This window comes from Falco peregrinus, chromosome 3, assembly GCF_023634155.1.
Source record: "Falco peregrinus isolate bFalPer1 chromosome 3, bFalPer1.pri, whole genome shotgun sequence".
NCBI classification, from domain to species: Eukaryota; Metazoa; Chordata; class Aves; order Falconiformes; family Falconidae; genus Falco; species Falco peregrinus.
The window spans coordinates 90,674,365-90,686,793 of NC_073723.1; positions in this window are offsets into that span (position 1 = coordinate 90,674,365).

Consider the following 12,429-nt stretch of genomic DNA (forward strand, 5'->3'; position numbering starts at 1 on the left):
TCCAAGATGTTAGTGGGCAGCTACCTATTGCAATCCAGCCCTGCTGAGAAGGGGTTATCAGTGCAGGCTGTCAGTCAGCACAGCAAACACCACCCGCCCTGCTGAGAACAGGTGAACACCATTGCAGGCTGTCAGTCCGCACAGTAAAAAATAGCAGTGCTCCAGGCTGCACCCTCAGCCATTACAACTGATGGGAAACAAGAGGCTATGACAAAATTTTACAGTGAAAAAATATCAGGCTCTTCTGTGTAGTACCTGCACCACCACAAAAGAGACCAGATCAGAGCAGTGTTTGTGATCCACAGCAGTGCAATTCTGTTTTGTAAGCGATGAAGTCCAGGAAGAGAAAAGGAGACTACTACTTAACTACGTTGCTAGAGGATGGTTAAAATGCACCAGTACCTTTGAGGTAATGGAAGAAGGACACAGGAAGCCGTGTGGCTTGTGGACCCCAGGGGAAATGGACACAGGCAGCAGGACAGGTCACAATTCAGTGGAAGATTCACAATTCTTCAAGGAGATGGGGTCACAGTCAGGGTGAGGTTCTGGGCTGGACTGTGAAGAAGACCCAGGAATCGGTATTTGTTGGATCAGCAAAACTAGTAATAAGGACATGAAGGCCTGCTTATACTTGCTCTCTACATTAGGCGATGCAGCAATGGTGATGGGCACGTCGTCCGGCTCTTGTCTGAAGGAGAAAGGACAATACATAGACAACAGCGCCCTCCACTGGGGCAGTGATGCTTAGCAGGTCTGTAGCTGTAAACATGGGTTCATACTGCATGAAGTGGGAGAGAAGCAAAGCACTCTCCACATCTTTTGATCAGTTACTGGGTCTTTGGAATTGCCCCTCCACAGGCACTGCACTGGCTTACGAAGGAGGGTGGGATGTAACTCACTGGAGAAGCCAAGATCAGTCCTTCCCACAAAGGATGGGAACTGGGGCAGACTTCCCCCTATCCCTTTTTTACTTCTTGGTTTCACTTCAGGCATAAAAGGTTCAGTCAAGCCACCCCTACCTTAGTATTATGACCATTTACACATTGTTGTAAACAAAAGCAAGCTTCTGCTTAGCAAATACCTATTACTCTTAAGAGGCTGCTGAATAGCTTCCTAGTAAATAGTTACACTGAGAAGGGAGGAAACAAGCTTTCCTCCCCTCTCCTTTCCTTCATGACAAAATTATCATATACCCCACTGCAGCTGTAGTTCCTTCTGTGGTGTTGGGGATGTTAGGCAGAAATAGCTGCCCAGCAGAATGAAAAGTCTTCAAAGACCCACCTAGTAAGAAATAGGCACTCGTCTAGATAAAGAGTATGAACAGCCTTTAGTTGGTTAAATGAAGAGGTGCATAGGTATCTAAAGAGAGGTCATGAACAAAAATGTCATATCCCTAAAGTACTCCGACAAGGCCTTGAGAGGAGTTATTTGGATGTAGGCGAGATGCCAAAGAAAGTGGTCTCCTGACATGAAACAAGTTCTGATGAGTCAGGAAAGCTATAAGGTCACACGAAAGCAGTGATGAAAGCATCTAAAGGCGGCTCTGGTGGAGGCCAAACTCAGCAGAAGCCCTGCAGGGAACACAGCACGCTGCTAACTGTTTTACTGTGAGAAGCAGATAGCAGACCACGGCCTTGAATATCTTTCCAAGCAAGCCTAAAGCACCTTCAACCCACCAACTGACCACAAGAATGGAAATCTTATTTTTTTTACTGATATTCCTTAGGCGCCTCTGAATTTCCCTGATGGGAGAGTGACCCTCCTTTCAAAACAAATTACAGTAAATTTCACTTGTATGAAAACAAAAGTGTCAGCAAGACTCTGGCTGTGTTTTTGGACTTCCCATATTCACTGTATGAAAACATGTAAGAAAACAATAATAGCTGTATTTTCTTAAATACTTTTAGACAGACTGTTGTTTTGGGGAGAGTTGGAAGAACACCATGATTCAGTACTGGTAGTGTCATGGCATATAAATAAAATTCTCACCGAGAGCATAACAATCGCTTTGTTTTGATGTGCACAGCTGAGCAAGAAGTCATCACCAAAATAAACCTGTTTCGAACGCGCCAGAAATGGTTTTGTTTCTTTTCTTTTTGCTCTTGGGTCATATTCACTGCTGGTATGAGAAAGTATAATTGTACTGAATTCTATGGCATGCAATCTGCATAGATCAGAAATAATATAACTATAAATATCCATTTTCAAAATATCTGTTGGTTTAACTCGTTAGCCTTTTTTAACTCTGCCTAAATATTTTTCAATGTTCATGATTTTTTTTACAGTCATGTGATGAAAATCATGAGAAGCAGATGAGTGCAACTCTACCTCTTTGTGGGAGAGAATGTGAGTTTTTATTTGCGTGTTTGAATAAAGATCTGCTTGGAAAGACAGAGTGACTGAAACTTCTTATCAAAGAGGTCAAGTTATTTTTGAGGTGTAAAGTCAAGTGTATATAATTAGCAGGGAGCAACAAGGCATTTGGGTAGAAACCTCCCACTGTCAATGGGGCCCTAGATGCTTGCAAAGCCCCACTTCCCATCCCTTTCCTAACAACTGCATAATCCCTGCGGAAGTAATGATAGCTTGGCTGTTCAATGGACACATCTTAGCTTTGTTTATTTTTAAAGCCTCCTCACATGGGAGGGAAGATATTCGCTGTCAAGCAATGCTTCCTCGTAATTCTTTTTCTAGTCTCATTAAGCAAATATTGCAACTCACTTCTGTGAATTCCCTCCCATTGCTTATTCCCCTTCCCTACTTCCACACACTAGCAGCAATGCAATTTCTTCAAAATTTTCCTATACAGACATTAACTCTCCTGGTTTCCTTAGAAGTATGAGTTTCTCCCTCTTCCACACCACAGTATGACCTTAGGAAAAGCACTGGTGTTATTGGCATAGGAGTGATGACTTGCCACAGAACTGCTCAGGGACGGATATGCTCAGCACAGTTGAAAAGGATACTCAGAGTATTCAAGTGGTACTCAGAGACTGGTATTCTCTTCACTACTAATTAAAAGCTGGCATTTTTCACCCCCAATAAAATGTTAGGGAAGACAAAGCTCCTGTAGTTTTCACTTCTACGCAAGTTAGAAGTTTACCCCAGAGGTACGGCATAAAATACTGAGCTCATCTTGCTACTTCAGAGTAAGAAATACAGATGTCTTTTTTCAGCTAGGGTTTTACAACATAAGTATCCCACGTTAGCTATCCGTTGGGAAAAGTCTACCTTTTTGGCTACAAAACTAATACCAAAATTTGCTCTCTTAGTATCCAGACGTTCTACTCGCATTGCGACATCAAACAAAACACAGTAACAGAAAGAGGGGATACTATAATTTGCAGTCAGTCATACTGAACAAAGGTTGTAATGTCTTCCCACCAGGTTAAATAAAGGTCTAATTCAATACGACATGACCCATGCCCATGCACAAGCCCACCCATTATGTATGAGTGTAGTTTTGGACACAAACAACAAATGTTCAGCTGCCAGTTCTGCTGCCCATCTGTGAGCCTACATGGATCAGTACCAGCAGTGGCCAATGGGTTATCCACTTTGTAAATACTCCTTAGGTCTCTTCACCCCTCTTTACACAAAGTAACTTCATCCTAATCACAATTGGCTCAGGTGACATTTTCAGGTCCTCCTCTAGACTGCAGAAAGCTCCTTCTTTTTATTTTTAAATGAAAGTTTAATTCTTATGCAATCAAACTCCAAGACCAAACTTTAAAGAACAATTTTGCTAATCTAAAGCATAATATAAACCACCAGAGACAGCAAATCCATCACTACAGAATCAAGGCTTAGCTAACTTTGGATTATCTTCTGACAAGTGATTTCTTTATTGTTCTCATAAAAGTGACTTCTAAATTAATGAGAAATACCCTGAGTGTTTATCCTATTGAGCTCCTTCTCCCACTGCCTGAGAAAAATAATTAATCATTGTTAAATTAATTATTTAGTCGTGTCCCTTTTGCAAAGATATATCTTCCTGCAAGCAGTTCTCACCACCACAGACTTAAACAAAATCAGCTTTCCCATCTCATTTGATTTAATAGGAGATTACAAGCTAAATACCACTTTAATATTACATACTCAACAAAGAAAGAAAAGCTCATCCAGGGGAAAATGGCAAATTAAAAAGATCTGGTCTTATTTGCCTCCCACTGCCATCAAGGAGAACGCTTGAGACTTAGAATGGCAGGCCTGTTGGCACCTTGGGATGTAGCTCTTATTAAAAGGAAATACTATTTTTAAAATATAACACAGATGTCTTAGCAGAATTATAAACAGATCTGTGATAACGCACAGTCAATCCACATATAAATAGAAATGGCCAAAGGCAGGACGACTGATGAAAGAACACAATTAGGCAAAAAGTGGGGTTTTTCCGTTTTGTTTTTGTCCTTTCTGCAGATAAATATCCACTAATGTAACACAAGAGCATTGCAAACTCATCCTCCCTAAAGGTGAGTTTCTGAAACTGATGTAAAAACTTTTCTCATTATTGTATTTCTTGGCTCAGGTGCACCTTGAGAAAAGTCCTTCCCGCATGTACTTAGAAGCTGTTCTGAAGCCACCAAATTGGTGAGTAACAGTAGCGCCAAGTCTTGACTACAAACAAAGAGGATATGACAAGAGATTTCTGTTATTGCAGTGGTGCTTAGGTGGCAAGCCTTGTGGAACAAGTACAATTGAGGGACATTTGGGGCAGGCAAAACAATTCAACCAAGCAGTGAACTTGGATAACAGTAATTCACGTGGAAACCTGTCAACATCCAAAAATGTGATACTGTCTGAGAAAAGAAGCTATCAGCCTCATTCTTGTGTTCCTCCTCTTTAAAAGCATGAACTCTGCCTCTCTCTAAAAGGCACCAGAGCAGCTCCTGGAAGAACAGAGCACACAGTGGGACACAAACTATCTCCTCACTCATTGCAGTTTTCAGTTGCCTTTGTAGCTGTTTTCTTTCCGTAATCCCACATAAAAAAAGCAAGTCCCTTCCCCTCCTCATGGCTTCCCTGTCACTCATGGTCCATATGAACTGGGGAGCTTCTGCAAAAGAGACCACCCAGAACAAGGGGCAGAGTAGAAACTGCTCCATGCCAGGCAACCACCTACCTTAAGATGTCTGTCTGTGGGTTTTCCTGCCTTTTCACATCTCTTCCTATTGCTCATCCGTGACTCCAGGTTTCTCATGTGTGACACAACCAGCTCTGCAGCACAGGAGCTTTCTGACCAGGCTCCACCTCAGCATCAGGCTGTTGGGAGTTCATAATATTGCTAAGAAATGTCCCAAGACCTTCACTACTCCCTGCTTGGAGAAGGACATGTGAGCACCAGGCCATGCTAACCCTTCCTGCCAGCAATGCTTCAAGGCCAGAATGTCTCCAGTTCTAAGGATGAAAATCTGGATTTTGAGACCCTCTCACCATTGCAACAGTCTGTTCCTACTGTCCCAAGGCCTGACCTTTCATGCCTCCGTTTCACCCTCATTCAGAAAGCCCTGAGCATTTCTCCCCTTTCTCAGATCTAATGGCTGGGGAGCCTTTTCATCAAGCTCAGAGGAAGCACTGGCTGTGCTGGTGGATGGTGAGCAGTGGATACCTGCAGTGAGGGAACAGAGCTGAAAGTTTTAACGCCCCCACAGTTCTGAAAAGCCAGGTAATACCATTCACAAGAAACCAGGAGGTCCAGAAACAAAGCTGTGTTTTGGCCAGACACCTCTGAGCACTGTCTGACCTTCTTGTACCCAGATGTGGGTATCACTCCCATTTTTTCCACATGGAAATCCATATTCACTCCATCCCACAGATAACAGAGTATTAATCCCTACCAGTCAACTTCAGAAAGTCAAAATGTGCTCTGCTCCCCATCTCCTAAGGCTCTCCGCCACTTCCCCTACCTCTGCCCTTTGTTTACTCACCATGAGCATCAGCTGCTTGATGCAACCCATGGAAGAAGTCTCAGCAGCAGCAGCTCTCACCTGAAGGAGATCTGAAGGGGGGAGGTACTCAGAAAAATCTCTTGCCTTTGTTTTCTGAAATCTAGCTGGGGAAAAAAAAAAAGATCAATATTGACTTTCAGTTGAAAATAGAAAGCTTTTTGTTTTAAACACTTTCAGACTGACTGGAGAAAGAGTATTTCCTACAACTAATAAGGTCTATATACTTTATATACACTTTAAAGGGAATATATAACTAATAAAGTTTTAAAATAAACTTATTTTATAAAAGACATTTAAATATCAGCAAATTATAAGCTCAAAGGTAGCTGTTAATTGTTAAACTTGAGCATATATCCAAGGTTATTTCTGTTCCTCAGCATAATACTGTGTTAGTGCATTAAGATAAAATATGCTGGTTTATTTATTTTTGGGAGTTTTTTCCCCAGTAATGTGTATTTCTTTTACCCTTCCAGTATGGCTGTATACCATTTCTGATCCTTAAGATTATGCAGAGTCTTGTTTACAGAATAACAATACAATATTAATTCTAATTTCAACATTTTTAATGCTCATTTTAGAGTTATATTAAGAGAAAAAAATGCATAAACATACCTTAGCATGCAAATGAGCTTCATCTGCAGCTCAATGTATTAACTTTATTTGTATGCATTACTTTTATTTGTTGTTTCAAACGTTATTTGATATTTCATAAATACATATAAATGTAGAATCCATGTGCTAAGTTAATTATAGAGGAAAAATCTTTCTCATCCTTTAAAAAAAAATAAAACTAGGGTCTCAGAAAGAAAGGGGAGGAAAGGGCGTGGGAGAACCAGGGTGAAGGAGGGTGGCAATTGCTTTTCTGGGAAAACGGAGTTGCAAAGACATCTCAGGAGGCTGGACAGAAGGGAAGGAAGAATAAAGAAATGGGGCTGCATGGAGGGTCAAACTGCTGTTGATACTTTTAGAGGTTGGAAGAAGGAAGAGAAAAAGGAAAGAGTAAACACAGCTACTTCCCCGTGATGCCACCATAGCACATGCCCTTTCTCAAAAAGGATGTCAGCAGCAAGCCCAGCACTGCACTAGGCCATCTGGTGGCAAGAAGCCATGGATTGCCCAAGCACCATGCACAGCTCAGAGAGCCAGCTGTCATCTGCTCTGGGGCAGGACATGAGCAGAGAGCTCTTACTGGGCCATCCTGCTCAACACAGCAGTCAGCATCAGCACCATGAACTGCTCTCCAACCTCGTCACCCCATAGCCATGGGAAAGAATCAGTCCCCAGGGCTCCTCTCTGGTGACTCACCAGCTCTGAGGTCAAGGACTCACGGAGGGCTGGTCATCTGAATCACTCCAAGCAATTTGGGCCCTAAGGTGCTGTAACAGGGATAGCACTAAGTTCAGATCTGCTGTGTCCAGTTCTGGGCTCCCCAGTCTGAGAAAAATATGAACATACTGGAGAGAGTCCAGTGAAGGTCTACTGAGATGAAGGGACTGGAGCACCTCTCCTACAAGGAAAGTCAGAGAGCTGGGGCTGCCGAGCCTGGAGAAGAGCAGGCTCAGGGGACATGTCATGAATGTGTATGGATACCTGAAGAGAGAGCACAAAGAGAATGGAGCCAGGCTGTTCTCAGTGGTGCCCTCTGACAGGCCCAGAGGCAACGGGCACAAACTGGAACACAGGGTGCTCCCTCTGAATGTCAGGAAACACTTTTCTTCTGTGAGGGTGACAGAGCACCGGCACAGGTTGCTCAGAGGGGTTGTGGAGTCTCCATCCCTGGAGATATTCAAAAGCTGTCTGGACATAGCCCAGGACTACCTGCTGCAGATGGTTCTGTTTGAGCAGGGGTCGTTGGCCAAGATGACCTCCAGGGGTCCCTTCCAACCTCAGTCATGCTGGTCTTGCCTGTCTGTACTACATAACAGGCTGCATCTGCACTGCACATTAGAGGCCATGTCTTACCTGGGGCACAAGGGACCTTGCTCCAGCTGCACCTTGCCTTCATATCTGAGTGAGAACTGGGCATAGAGGAGCTTCCCTGTGCCTGCATTTCTTTTGGATGGAAACCCCAGAGGACTTGCAACATGCTAGGCCAACCTCCAGCCAGGGTCAGTGGGAGAGAAGGTAAAATTCACTGGTTAGTGTCATTGTAGCTGGTGGTGCCATTTCACTTATGGTTTCCAAATACTATGCCGGCACTGAAAGAACTGACAACATGAGTGCTTCATGTCAGCCATGCTTAAGCCACCTAATAAATTAGCTCATTCTGCTGAGCACACAAGCCCACACAGGTGACACGTCCAATCTTCCAGCCAATATGTCATCATTACTTTTAAAATATACTTTCCAGTTCATAATAATAGATGGAATAGGCTTTCAAAATAGAAAGAGGTAGCTGAGGAAAAGAGACACTCATATATTAAATGCACACAAGTATTTGGGTGCCTCTAAGACAGAAGTAATACTTCAGGCAATATAGAAAAAACTTTGGATATTCTTTGTATCTTAGTATACTGGAAGTCTTGGTCAAAAAAGTATAGTGCTTTTCCCAGAAAATTTAACATTAAGACCTGGAAAAAAAGAAAGAATAATCTATCCTTTTGTAGGCGGGTTTTAATTTAATTTTTAATCCAGACAGAATGGAATTATACATGCTGCATTTTTTTTTATTTTTTTTAATTTTTTTTTTACATTAACACAATCTAAAATGTACCAAAGGTATCAAAGGGAATATGACATTGTAAAAAGAAGGCTTCTCCAGTGGAGAAAAAAACACGGAGGAAGTTGGTGCCCACCCAGTGAAAGGTTAAAGGCTTGCCATTTGAGGAATTCATATTGTTTACACGACCATGTATTCCTTTGGTTAGGACAGTACTTTCTTCCTATCTCTGTGCTCAAGGTCTAATAATATAAATAGAATTAGAGGTAAATATCATTTTTATGCTTATTTCTCATCTCTGAGAAGTCTACAAAATGATCTCTAGATAAAGTTTCAGGGGTAAAATAGTTTCACACACTTTGCAATAAGTCTAGATGGGCTGCAGAAGTAGTTATATTAAAATGTCATTTAATTCTAGAAAATAAACACTTCCTATCCAGACCCCGTACCAATAGCCTGTGGTCCATCTTTTTACCTTAAAGAGAAAATCCCAGAGTTCAGACAATAGATATTCGCAGACTGGACCCTTCCTGCGGCAGTGGGCTTGGAAGGCGGCTTCACATCACACATCAGTATTTCTAGTGGTTGCCTTGAGCAGAGGGAGAGAGAATTACACACCATGGCTGCAAAGGATACGTCGTGTTGGCTCTTTGTACTTTGCTTTTTGCATTTACATAGGACTCTCCACAATTTCAGACAGGAATAAATTGGTGCCGTTGCGTCAATGTTTTTAAAAAGGGAATGACACCTGCTGCAGTCTCCCAGGTCACTAACAAGCAGGGCTGACACCACCATTTCATTACTACTGTCAGAATTACAGTGAGTGACAGCCAGAAAATTAAGTATTTCAGCAGGGTTGCAGTAGAGCTCCGATTAATATTTAAGCACCTATGTTTGCAGAAGCAACATTTTTATTTGCTTTAAAAGTACTTCTGATTACTGTGTAGTCTAGCGTTCAGAAGGCAAAATACAGGCATGTGGCATTTATGAATAATCCTATGCTTTGTTTTGTTGTTTGAGAGATTTTTCATAACCATATGGAAAGTATCTCAACAATTCACACTGTAATTGAACTGGAACTGCTGGATTAAGACAATTCTCCATTTTCAATGCCTACCTGCTGAACCAATTTACTTCAGGACTTATCTCTTAATGGAATACTATGGAAATTGAAAATTTTATGATTGCAGCTACTGGCTGCAGGTGCTAGAATAGCAGGAGAATGTGCTCCGTTCATGAGTTTCTTGTGTTTCTGACTGTTATTGTCACAAGGCAGACCAACCTTGGGGAAAAAAAAAAAAAAGCTCCTACAATCTTGAATTATATCTCTGTCTGTAACAACAACAAAACAATCTGACGTGCAGTTATGGAAAGGTATTGAAAACAGAGTTATTTCCTTGGTTTGGGTATGAGTTCCTGGAATTCGAACAAGCTGAAGTGAACCCTTCTCAAAATGGTAAACAGTCTGAGCCCAGATGTGGAAAATCGCAGACGTGAAGTATTGGTCTGAAAGAAAATACATGAGCTGCTGAAGGGAGATTGGAGCAGAGCTTAGAACGAGCAGGGCTCTTCCTCACCGGTACCTGTGCAGTAAATCTCTAATGCTATCAACTGTTTCAGAAACCTTGGAAGTCTTTCTGGCAAGCCGTACGAGTTACAGAAAGCGACCTTAAAGACAATGACGAATTTTCACCATCAGTGCCAAGATGGTTGCATTTCTAATCACTGACAAAACACAAAAAGCAAGGAAATGACTTCTTCAAATCAGTGCTGATATTAGCTATGTTATGGATAAAATCCTGGAAATTAAAACGTGGTGAAATCTAATGGACATTCCAGTGCCAAGTCAGGTCAATGTCAGGTAAGGTCTGTGTGCATGTAGAAATGAAACGCTTTAGGAGTGTTGCAAGCTCATATATTTATTTTGTAATTGGAAAGGACTCAGAGTTTGGTGACCCTAGATGAACTTCAGAGAGGTAACACATTAAAGCCCAATTGTTTCTGATGAGCAGTATTTTTAACCAAAATTTAGAGATGTCATTTCTGATGTGGGGCTATAAGGATCTCCATTCAAAATTAATGCAATTACATATGCATGCTCTGAAGAAAGACTTTGCAACTAATATGGGGGAATAGACTTGGTATATAACCACACATCATCTTGTGTATCAATAGGAAGATGTTCATTTACATCAGCTGAATTTTGGAATGAAGGTCTGCAAAGTATTTTCACGAAAGGGTTTGAAAGATGAACCTCCTTAATAAAAGGGTAGATTTACTTATGATGGGTTTTATCTGCTTTACTTTCCTGCTACTAGTAAATCTGTCAGATGGGTTTTCAAAGTAGTCTCTAAATTCATCCCTCCAGGAACCTAAAGATGATTTCATGTATCTTAAAGCACTGTGCATTACTACTAAAGCGGTAGATGAAGCTATAAACAAAATTCAAACAATTTTGAAAACACCATCATTTGTCTTAAAACTACCTCTAGAGCACAGGAGAGAACGTTTCTACTAAACCACACATGGCATCATGCAAAGGGTTTTTTTAATAATAAAAATATTTAAATGCTACCAGTGAGTATAAACCAGAATACTATGGATCAGCTCTTGATGGAAATACAAAGCAGAGTGAACTCTGTGCTGGGAAACATTCCATGAATGAGTCCGACATAGTAATTTCATTTGATAAAGGAGAGGTCAGTCTTTAATTCATAAGGCACTTCAGTTCTGTGAGCATTGAAACCTGGGCCAGCTCAAAAGATTGTATATATTAAGGTCCTGGTCCCTCAGTCAGGCAAAATAAAATATTTTGTCTTGGTCAAGGAAAAGCTTTGCCTTGAAGCCTTCTAGACTGGATTGTAAGGGGGAAATACTTCCCTCTCCTCAGGCAGTAAAAGCCTGTCATTCAGCGAGCCAGTATGCTTCTCAGGTATGAATATCACAGGATTTCTGCGCAAGGAGTATGCAAAGCCATTTTGGAGATGAATCTGCACACCAACTAGAGTCTGAGAAGGGGACTCTCCTCAGTGACGGTGCAAACTCCACTTTAACTGTAAGACTCCCCCTTGCCTAAGTGCCCTTTTCAAGCTTTGTTTTGAAAGGTAATTCATAAAGACTGTTCACATACGACTAACAGCGTGGGGTTGCTGCCTTCACGGACCCTTGAAATGTAATCACTTGAAACTATAAAATAGCTTCTGCTGAGGAGAATGGATTTGTCTGAGGGGAGACAGTTTGCACACCAGGGTCACTTATCAACACCTCAAGCCAGCATAAGTTTAAACCCTTCAGAAGCAGCCATGATGTCCCCTGTCGGCAGCCTACTGAGTGGCCAGAAGAGGTATCTACTGAATCTGGTCAGAGCATGTGAGCACGAAAGATTTTGCCTTTATCCTCAGAGAAGTTAGGAAGCAGCCACTCAAAGAAAAGCAACGGTGCTGTTCCACCTGACCCTTCTCCTGCCATATAAACTTGTGCAAAAAGACTTTAATTTACAGACCATGTGTGGATGTAATAGTGAAACTGTCTTTAACGAACCTACACAAAATCAGCTATGAGTACTAGTTTTCTAGAAAAAGATAGGTCTTTCTGGACTCAAAGAGAGGTTTTACATCACAGAAAGTGCTTCTTGCTCCACTACCTGCATTGATTTGCAAGGACCGACAGAGCTGGTACGGAGCCGATACAGACTGCTACTGAACTGGGAGGCACCTTCACGTGTTCAATTCAGAAAACAATCCAATGAGAAGGACCGTTCCACAGAAAAATACATTTCTGCTGCCCCCCAAAGATAGATACTTACCCAGAGCATGCTTTAAT